The 11298-nt window shown below is 36.1% G+C and overlaps 1 non-coding gene across 1 annotated transcript; it reads left to right on the top strand.

Moving 5' to 3' along the window:
- Positions 1-11042: 11042 nt before the first annotated feature.
- LOC129314723 (small nucleolar RNA R71) lies at positions 11043-11148 on the top strand. Its single transcript, XR_008594233.1, has one exon. It is a non-coding gene; the product is annotated as a small nucleolar RNA R71 (small nucleolar RNA).
- Positions 11149-11298: the final 150 nt, after the last annotated feature.

Genomic DNA, 11298 nt, shown 5'->3' with positions numbered 1-11298 from the left:
AACTAGTTTGTCCTTTTTCAAGATTTAGGGAAGTGAGGTTTATGTTAAGAAACAAGCCTCAGACAAGTTAGCACCCAAATCCACAAAGTGCCTTTTTATAGGGTATCCTAAAGAATTAAAGTGATATTATGTCTGCAATCCCATTGATAATAAAGTGTTTGTAATTAGAATGGTATCTTTCTAGAAAGAGAATTTATCTCTAAAAGAATAGTGAGAGCAAGATACATCTTGAAGAAATTCAAGAACCACAAAATAGCGTAGAGTCACAAATGGAAAACCGAGAAGACTCACAAAAAGTAAAAGAGCCTACTCAAATAACACAAGGCCCACGAAGGTCTGATAGGACACAACATCATCCTCAAAGATATGGATTTATGATTAATGAATGTCATGGTGTGTTGCTCATTGAACACAATAAACTAACCACCTACTAAAAGGCTATAGTAGGACCAAATTCCAAGAAATGGGTAAATGCCATAAAGTCTAAAATGCAATCCATGTATGATAATAAGGTATGGACCTTAATTGATCCACCTAAAGGAATAAAAACCATCAAGTGCAAGTGGGTTTTTAAGGAGAAAACTGACATGGATGGCAAAGTAAATGTCTTCAAGGCATGGTTGGTTATAAAAGGATTCACCCAAACTCATAGTGTAAACTATGATAAAACCTTTTCACCGATTGTAATGGCTAAATCAATTAGAATCCTCCTTGCCATTGTCGCATATTATGACTGTGAAATATGGCAGATGGATGTTAAAATAATATTCCTTAATGGACATCTACTTGAGGAAGTGTACATGACACAACCTAAAGGTTTTGTATATCTAGAGGACTCTAAAAAGGTGTGCAAGCTTAAAAGATCCATTTATGGATTGAAGTAAGCATCTCAGAGCTAGAATCAACATTTTAATGAAGTAATCAGAGTTTGGATTTATTTAAAACATTGATAAACCTTGTGTTTATAAAAGGGTTAGTGGCAGCATAGTTATATTTATAGTGCTATATATAGATGATATCTTACTCATTGGGAATGACATTCCTTCCTTGCAGAATGTCAAGTCTTTGTTAGGAAAATCATTCTCTATGAAAGACTTAGGTGAAGCCACTTACATCCTTGGGATTAAGATCTATAGAGATAAATCCAAAAGGCTACTAAGCCTAAGTTAAAGCACATACATAGACAAGATATTATATAGGTTCAGTATGCAGGATTTAAAAAAGGGTTTCATCCTCATGTCTCATAGTATTCATCTCAGCAAAGACCAGTGTCTTAGTACACAAAATCAGCCTTGGCAATTGGATCTATCATATATGCCATGCTGTGCACTCGACCGGATGTTTCATTTGCCTTAAGTATGACTAGTAGATATCAAGCAGATCTAGGAGAGGATTATTAGACTGCTATCAAGAATATCCTAAAAGTACTTAAGAAGGACTAAGGATTTATTCTTGGTATATGGTGGATTGGATGACAAGCTAGTTGTAATAGGTAACATAGATGCAAGCTTCTAAACTAACTAGGATGACCTGAAATCGCAATCAGGATATGTATTCAACTTAAATAGTGGGGCAGTGAGCTGGAAGAGCTCAAAGCAAAGCACAACAATTGATTCTGTAATAGAAGCTCAGTATATAGCAGCATCGGATGTAGCTAAGGAAGTGTTTGGATCAGGAAGTTCATTGCTAAATTAGGAGTAATGCCTAGCATCTTAGATCTAATAAACTTGTTCTGTGACAATAGTGATGCAATTGCACAGAGCAAGGAGCAAGGTTACACCAAAAGACCAAGCACATACTCAATCATTTTTACCTTATTAAAGAGATCAATGATAGAGGTGATATAAAAATATACAAAGTAGTAGGAGAAGACAATGTTGCTGATCCTCTTACAAAGCCTCTTGCACAGGTGAAGCATGAGCATCATGTTAGGACAATGAAAATTAGACAAATTAATGATTGTACCTAGTGTAAGTGGGAGGATGTTGGAAATTGTGCCCTAAGGCCAATCATTGTACTATGCATATTGTTATTTAATAAATTTCTCTTTTGTTATCATAACAATTACATGTTCAATATGATAATTATATCCCTAGACAAACTATAGTAATTGTCTTAAATGTCTTTGGTCGGTCATCTTTGAGAGATCATAGATGAAACAAGACTAGTATGACTTTGATTAATTATAGAGATATAAATTAAAGTCATAGGTGATAGGAAATTAGTCGCTTATCCTCAAAATTATACTAAAGCTAACCCTAATGCAATATAGGGCCAACCCTAGGTCATCTCCCAAGGAATGGTTTTAAGTCTAATTGAAAGTTATCTAGTGAAATAAATCAACCAAAGTTTGTAGGAATTTAGTTATCTAGCTAATTATCTAAACTAATTACCTAATATGCAAGTAATTAAAATGCTAGTGAAAGTGAGTGAAATGAACTTCCCTTTTTACAATAATGGAACCCTAGAGATTAGTTGATTTTGGACTCATTATCTTCTCATGATTAGGCTAAGTTTAGCTTCCCTTTCCTCTTGACTAAAGCTGTCATGACTTAAGAAAATTATCCTAAGCCAATTAACCTAATTAGCTAACCTCCCTGGGTCTTAGATTAAAGTCCCTAGTTTAATTAACCAATTGGTGAAGACATTAGCCAAGTGATTCACTCAAAATCCTCTCTCAACAGCCATGGTCAAACACATAAATTGAGCAACCACAAGATTATGTCAAGCTACTCAACAACACAAGCATTAACACCACAAGATTATGCAATATTAACACAAGAAATTCACTAATTGAAAAACACAAGATTATGTGCCAAACAAAGAGTGGCAAAATTCAGTCATGGCTGTCCAAGGAAGAAATTAAATGAAACAATCCTCTCTCTTTACATCAACATCAAATTCAAATTAGAATTTATAAGCTAAGATGATTAGACCCTAGATTAAGGAATCTAACCATCTAGTAAAAAGAGAAGAGGATAGGAAACAAAAGAACTTAGCCAATTTGAAGCTCAAGACTCATCCTCCATCTTCATCTCTCTAGGATTCCACAAAGAAACTTAGCCAATCTTCATCTTCAAGAACCCTAGTGATTGCTTGTGAAGGCCAAACTCCATAGCTCTTGAATGATGGAAATGAGCTTCAATCCTTGTGAAAATGGAAGGGATGGAACGAAAATGAAGAGAGGAGAAGAATGGTATGAGTTTTGTGGAGGTTTGGTGGCTGAAAATGGAGGTTAGGGTGCTGGAAAATGAAGAACAAAAGAGAGAAAATGAAGAACACTATGAACAAGAGAGAGAGAATGTGGAAGATGAATGAGATATGTGTTGGATCCCATTTGAGGCTTAAAATGGCGTGCTCCTTGGTGTCTCCCATCAGCTGAAGCTTAATTAAAATAAGGAAAAAGAAATTAAAATGTAAATGGGAGCCTTGTCACACTTGCAAGGTGGCAACTTCCTATTGGTTTGTAGATGATTCCAATGTGTGCCTAATTTCCCATGTGTCATCCACATCATTTTAGCTGATCTAATCCCTCAAAATAATCATAATTCACGTGCAAACCATCAGCCATTGTCCTCAAGGAGTGTTGACCTCAATTGCCCAATTGATGCACAAGTCACATGCCACCTATGTCACATAAATCACATAATTCAATTAAATAGCATATGATATAATAAAATCTAATTCATGTCCAGAATTAAATTCATAATTAGAAGGGAGAATTTATTAAATTAACCAAGTTTTCAGGCTGCACAAAATTATATAAAAATTTTCACACAAAGGCAAACCAAAAACTAGGACAAACTAAGACACTTAAGAAAGTGTTGACTTTTTTATTTAATTACTCCCAAACTAAAATGAATTTTAAAAATATAATTTCACCATTCATCAACTGGACATAAAATGCACTTTGTCAATTTTTTTTGTACATTTTCTCAAAAGTTCATTTTTTGGACCAAAATGCCCCTAGTGCACTGATATTAGAAACTTAGGCAAAGTTCCAAATCTAATGCAATGTGTGCACTTGAAGGTGATAAATCATTAATAAAATGGTCCTAATTGACAAATAAAAGTGGGTAACAAATGTGTTCTATCAATTCCCCCACACTTAGCTTTTGCACTCCGGGCAAAATCAAGTGAAAAAGGTCCCAAAAGAAACTATAAGACAAAGAAATAAGAGAAAAACATTGTTTCAAGTCACTAAAATACTAGCTCATGAACTTCTACAAATTATCAATCAATGTGGCAATAATTACGAAAGAATTATGCACATCACAAACAAACCCTTACCAAGAATCAATGTCAAAGAGTAAGCCTCTCTAGGTTAAGTGTTTGCTCTCATCACTCAAAGTGTATAAGGTATTAAATTTCACTCAAAATTTCTTAGGATAAACCCTACTATGAATTTGTAACCCTTCTACATCTCCATCACTAAATAGCACTTGCAATCAAGAATCAAATGGACTTTATTAGGTTGTGATATAGGTAATGAAAGGATGTCTAAGAAATGCATGTATATAAAAAAAAATAGGGTTAGCATCAAAATAATGCTAAATCAAGATATATCCCCTTAATATGCAAAGCATAACCTAACTCAATTGAGTGAACACCTTAACACAATGAGGATGGAAAGAAATGATAAGAAATAATAAAACAAATGGAATGGATGAGCTAGGCAACTTTTTATTTTTATTTTTATTTTTTTCTTTCTTTTCTTTTTTTTTCTTCTTTTTTTTTTTCTTTTTCTAGCAACTTTATTTCTTTTCTTTTTGACTAATTTTTTTTTTCAAATCTATCTTTGTTGTTTTTTTTTTTGGTTGCCCCTAACTCTTTGAAAACAATGGAAGTAATGGATAGAGAAATGATAATAGGCATCCACTCATTTGATCTAGGACATGCAATGAATATTAAAAAGACATATAAAAGTGTAACATGCATTCCTTGGGGAAAAATAGGGTGAATATTTTTTTTTTTAAGAATCAAACCAAAGGCTCAAAGTGGCTAACAAAGGATAATAAATAATAATAGGTTGGCTATTTGGCTCTTGGCTATTTTTTATGAATGCCATCTCTCATCTCCTATCAAACAAGTGCAAGATATATGGTCTTAATTAAGAAGTGAAACAAATTCTAGAGGGTAACATCACTAAGGAATTAATCACACATGAGTGTTTAGCCTCTTCCATGAATGGGTAATATGCCACTCTAATCCATTAATTCAAGGTAAAAGAATGTTCACTTCACACCTATTCAATCCTAAAAATTACCACATCTCAAGAATCAAAATATCCATTCAAGAGCTAGGTAATTAAGTAACCTCAAACAAAACAAAACAAAGAAATTTTTTTTTTTTGATTTTTTTTTTTGCAAAACCAAACAAACAAAACAAAATGTTTATTTCTCTCCCCCACACTTAAATCATGCATTGTCCTCAATGTATGTATAGACTAGTGATAAAATAAGGTGAGATCAATAATGAATGCATAACAAAAGTGTGGTGCAGATATTTTTTTTTTTCAAACTAAAACACAAAACAAAGAAGTCAAATAAAGCAAATAAACTCTAATTTTCCTACTAGGTTCATCTCCCCCACACTTGAACTATACCTATCATTAAATATATCAATTAAAGGAAGGTAAAAGCTCAAGGTTAGAGAGATACAACCTTATCATGGTGGTTCAAAAACATGTTGAGAGAAGTCCTCCTCCTTTTGAAGTGATTTGGCATCTTTGTAGAGCTTGCATAGGTGACCATTGATTTGCATAGTGGAACCCGTGGCTTTATTCAAGAGTTGCAAAACCCCATAGGGAAACACCTTGGTCACTAGATATGGTCCCTCCCACTTAGACTTCAACTTGGCATGCTTATGAATAAACCTTGTTTGGAACAAGAGGACTTGATCTCCTTCTTGGAACTTTTTCCTCAAGATTAGCTTGTCATGAAGGATCCTTGTTTTCTCCTTATAGATTCTAGAAGACTCATAGGCATCCAACCTAAGCTCCTCAAGTTCTTGCATTTGAAGAAATCTCTCCTTAGCCGAAAGATGGAAATCCAAGTTTAGTTTCTTGATGGCCCAATAGGCCCTATGCTCTATCTCCACAGGGAGGTGGCAAGCCTTTCCATACACCAATCGAAAAGGAGACATGCCAATGGGAGTCTTATAAGCGGTCCGATAAGCCCACAAAGCATCCTCCAAGTGTAAAGACCAATCCTTCCTATTTGTGTTCACCACCTTGGTTAGGATTTTCTTGACTTCTCTATTTGATACTTCGGCTTGGCCATTAGTTTGGGGATGATATGGTGTAGAGATTTTGTGATGCACTCCATATTTAGCCAAGAGAGCCTTCATCATCTTATTGCAAAAGTGGGATCCTTGGTCACTTACCAAGGCCTTAGGAACTCCATACCTACAAAAAATATTAGATTTGAGAAACTTCAAAACAATCTTAGCATCACAAGTTCTAGTAGGAATGGCTTCAATCCACTTTGAAACATAATCAACACCAAGTAATATGTACTCAAAACTAAAGGATGGTGGAAAGGGACCCATGAAGTCAATGCCCCAAACATCAAAAATCTCACAAAATAAAATGGGTTGTTGAGGCATTTCATGTCTCTTACCCCAACTACTAACCTTTTGACATTTCAAGCATGCTTTACAAAATTCATAAGAGTCTTTAAACAAGCTAGGCCAATACAATCCACAATCTAAAACCTTCCTAGCTGTCTTATTTGAGCTAAAATGACCACCACATGCATGAGAGTGACAAAATTCAAGAACAGAAGGCACATCAACATCATCAACACACCTCCTAATCACTTTATCACTACAAATCTTCCACATCAAAGGTGGTTCCCAAATGTAAAATCTAGACTCTCTTTTCAATTTTTCAATGGCAAAACGTGAAGCACAAGGAGGCAAGACTCTACACTCAATATAGTTAGCAAAAGAGGCATACCATGGAGGCTTAGATGAAATGGCACACAATGCCTCATCAGGAAATGAATCACAAGGAATAGTAGGGTTAGAGTTTACCATAGTAGCTTTTAAATGAGGTAGTCTAGACAAATGATCCGCTACTTGATTGGTAGAACCACTCCTATCCCTTATCTCCACATCAAATTCTTGCATTAAGATCACCCATCGAATCAAGCGAGGCTTAGAATCTGTCTTCTTAAACAAGTACCTCACAGCAGCATGGTCAGTGTACACAACAACTTTAGAGTTAAGAAGATATGATCTAAATTTATCAAGTGCAAAAACAATAGCAAACAACTCTTTCTCAGTTGTGGTGTAATTAACCTGAGCTGAATCTAGGGTCCTAGATGCATAAGCAATCACATATGATAACTTGCCCTCTCTTTGACCAAGCATAGCTCCCCACAGCAAAATTAGAAGCATCACATGACAACTCAAAAGGTAAAGACCAATTTGGGGCTTTAAGAATGGGAGGGGAAATGAGCATGCTTTTCAAAGTGTCAAAACTCCTTTTGCAAGCATCATCAAAAACAAAATCAACATCTTTTTGTAAGAGTTTAGACATAGGCAAAGCAATTTCACTAAACCCCTTTATAAATCTCCTATAAAAGCCTGCATGTCCCAAAAATGATCTCAAATCTTTCAAACAAACAGGATATGGCAAAGAAGCAATCACATCTACTTTGGCCTTATCCACCTCTATGCCATTGGAAGAAATCAAATGGCCTAAAACAATTCCTTTATCTACCATGAAATGGCATTTTTCAAAGTTAAGCACAAGCTTCTTTTCAATGCACCTACCAAGCACTTTATCTAAAGAATGCAAGCATGAATCAAAGGACTCACCATACACAGTAAAATCATCCATAAAGACTTCCATGCAATGTTCAATAAAATCACAAAATATGGACATCATGCATCTTTGAAAAGTACCAGGTGCATTGCAAAGACCAAAAGGCATCCTCCTATAGGCAAATGTACCAAAGGGGCATGTAAAGGTAGTCTTATCTTGGTCACTAGGAGCTATAGGAATCTGAAAATACCCACTAAACCCATCTAGGAAGCAATAATGGGACTTGGAAGCCAATCTCTCAAGCATTTGATCAATAAAAGGCAAAGGAAAATGGTCCTTCCTAGTCACATTATTGAGCTTCCTATAGTCTATGCACACTCTCCAAGCATTTTGAACTCTAGTTGGAACAAGCTCTCCTTTCTCATTTTTTACCACAGTAATCCCCCCTTTCTTAGGTACAACTTGGGTTGGAGACACCCACTCACTGTCAGCTATAGGATAGATGATCCCAGCACTAAGTAGCTTAACAACCTCTTTCTTTACCACATCTAAAATCAATGGGTTAAGTCTCCTTTGTGGTTGCCTAATGGGCTTAGCATTGTCCTCAAGAAAAATTTTATGTGTGCACACAATAGGGTCAATACCAGGAATGTCAGCCAAAGTCCAACCAATAGCATGTATGTTCTTTCTCAACACATCAAGTAATGCATTTTCTTCCTCAAGAGATAAAGAGTTAGAAATTATTACCGGAAGCTTCTCATTCTCAATGAGATATGCATACTTGAGATTGGATGGTAAAGGCTTCAACTCCAAGGTAGGTGGCTCTACACAAGAGGGAATGAGCTTCTTCAAGTCTAATTTGGTGGAATATTCCATGGTACTATCTTGTCTTTTAGGCTTGTCACTTGTTTTTGATTTCTCCTCTTCTTTCTTTACAGCCTCCCCCTTTTCTTGCAACTTGTCCTCAAGTGCTTGGACTTGAGCCACGGCCTCGACATGTGAAAGTGTAGAATTTTCCTCCAATAGCTTGGGAATCCTAAGAACATCAAGCTCGAGTGGAGAAAAACTCATAGATTCGGCCTTAATGGCTTTAGTACCTACAACACAAGAAGATATACCCTTCTCAAGCATTTCAAGATCAAGCATAGGAGATATTTTAAACAAATCATGAGAAGAAGTAGTTGCATCATTCAAGCATGCATCAATCTCTAAACAAATAGGACAACTACATCCATCAATACATGTAGTAGTAACAAGAGACAAATCATCATCAACATGTGAGAAAGAATCAAGCATGTGAGACTCACAAGCATCATGAAGCAATAACTCAATGGAACTTACACCTAACAAAGAATAATCCTCAAAGGATGTTTCATTGCTTCATATATATTAAAAATAACATGATCCTCTCCACATTTCAAAATCAAACTACCTTTTTCCATGTCAATCAATGTACGGGCAGTCCTCATAAATGGCCTTCCTAAAATCAAAATATCATCCCCACTCCCTTCTTTTGACATATCAAGCACATAGAAATCCACAGGAAATAATAGACCTTTAACACAAACCAACAAGTCTTCTACTACTCCATGTGGTCTTCTAACACTTCTATCCGCTAATTGGCATATCATAGGTGTCTTATGCATGCAATCAAGACTCAAGGCATGATAAATTGAAAGAGGCATAACATTAATGGCTGCACCTAAGTCTATCAATGCATGAGAAAAATGTGTGTTGCCAATCTTGCATGGAATTGTGAAGGAACCGGGGTCCTCACATTTTATAGGGAGTTGAGGCTTCATGATAGCACTCACAGATGAGGGTAATTGTACCCTTGCATTAGGCCTAAATTTTCTTTTATTTGTACAACAATCTTTCAAAAATTTGGCATACTTAGGAAAGTTCTTAACTACATCCATCAAGGGTACATTAACATGAATCTTGTGGAAGAAATCATATACCTCTTGATCAAATTGTCCCTTTACTTGCTTAGGGACCACTTGTGCTTGTGGAAAAGGAAGCTTCTTCATAATCTCTTGACTTTGCTTTCCTTCTTCCTTCCTTGAACTCTCCTTTCTTGTTTCACTTTGCTCGGCCTCTCCCTCTTTTTCCTTACTAAACAACTCGGCCATAGTCCCCTTTTTCCACCTTAGATGGTGGTTGCTCACATATGATCTCCTCAATGTTTTCATCCTCATCATCTCTACAAAAAGATGCATCATTAGGAGCAAAAGAAGAACTAGAAACATTAACATCAATTGAAGAATTTAAAGAGGGCTTCTCGGCCTTCCCTTGTCTTTTGTCTTCTTGTACTCTTTCTCCCAACTCCTTGCCACTCCTCAATGTGATAGCATTAAGATTAGCTTTAGGATTAGCAACGGTGTTGGATGGTAATGTAGAGGCTTGAGCATTGGCTGCACTTAATTGGTTAGCAAGCATATTCATTTGAGAAGTAAGGGCATCAATTTTAGAGTTCATGTTCTCACACTTGTTACCCATACTCTCTACCTTGTTCCCTAAGCCATCATACATGTTTTTATACAAAGAGTTCATTTCAATCAACTGCTTACGTAACACATTCACATCATTAGAAGAGTTCGAATTAGAAGAACTCTCAATTGGAACAAGCCTCCTATCACTATAAGAATTAGAAGAAGGTGTAAGAGAATTACCACTTGGATTGTAGCTTTGAGAAGAGCTACCTTGAGACAAATGAGGTGGAGGGTCACGGCCAAAGGTGTTTTGATAGGATCCTCTTTGTTGATTGTCTTGTAAAGCCACATTTGGATTTGAATAGGAGAAATTAGGATGGTCTCTCCATGAAGGGTTGTAAGTATTAGAATAAGCTCCTTGCCCTTGCCTCCCACCATAGGATTGTTTTCCATTGTAGATAGCATTTACTTGTTCAAACTTAATAGGACAATTGCTTTCTACATGCATAGGTGAGTCACAAAAAGTACAAGAATAAGGGACAAGTGCTTGAGAAGTACTTACATTGCTCACTTGAGATATTTGTGGAGCCAACATTCTCCCAATCTTGGCAGCTAGCAAGTCCACATATGAATCATTAAGAACTGAGGAACCTACCATATTCACATTTCTCTTTTCCCTTGTAGAGTATTGAGCACCACTTGAAGCCATCTTGTCAATTAGTTCCCAAGCCTTTAAGGAAGTGAGGTCAATCAAGCATCCACCACTAGCGGCATCAATGTTAACTTTGTCTCTTGGAATCAAGCCCTCATAGAAATATTGGACTAAATTCTCACTAGAAATTTGATGGTGTGGGCATTTAGCCAAAAGGCCTTGGAATCTAGTCCATACTCATAGAGACTCTCATCCTCTCCTTGTTGGACCCCATAGATTTGCTTTCTCAAATTGGTGACCTTGGAATTGGAAAGAATTTATCTAAGAAGAGTCTTCTTAGCTCAGCCCATGTGCTCACTTTCACATAAAAGGGTAGTTGAAATACCATTCTTCTTTGCTAACCTTCAAGAGAAAATAACAAAGCCTTAGCTGAACATCATCAA

Source organism: Prosopis cineraria, unplaced genomic scaffold, assembly GCF_029017545.1.
Source record: "Prosopis cineraria cultivar Desert tree isolate PC_DT_omini unplaced genomic scaffold, ASM2901754v1 PC6, whole genome shotgun sequence".
In the NCBI taxonomy this organism is placed as follows: Eukaryota; Viridiplantae; Streptophyta; class Magnoliopsida; order Fabales; family Fabaceae; genus Prosopis; species Prosopis cineraria.
The sequence above is the reverse complement of the archived record's forward strand: the minus strand, read 5'-3'. Positions and strand labels throughout refer to the sequence as shown.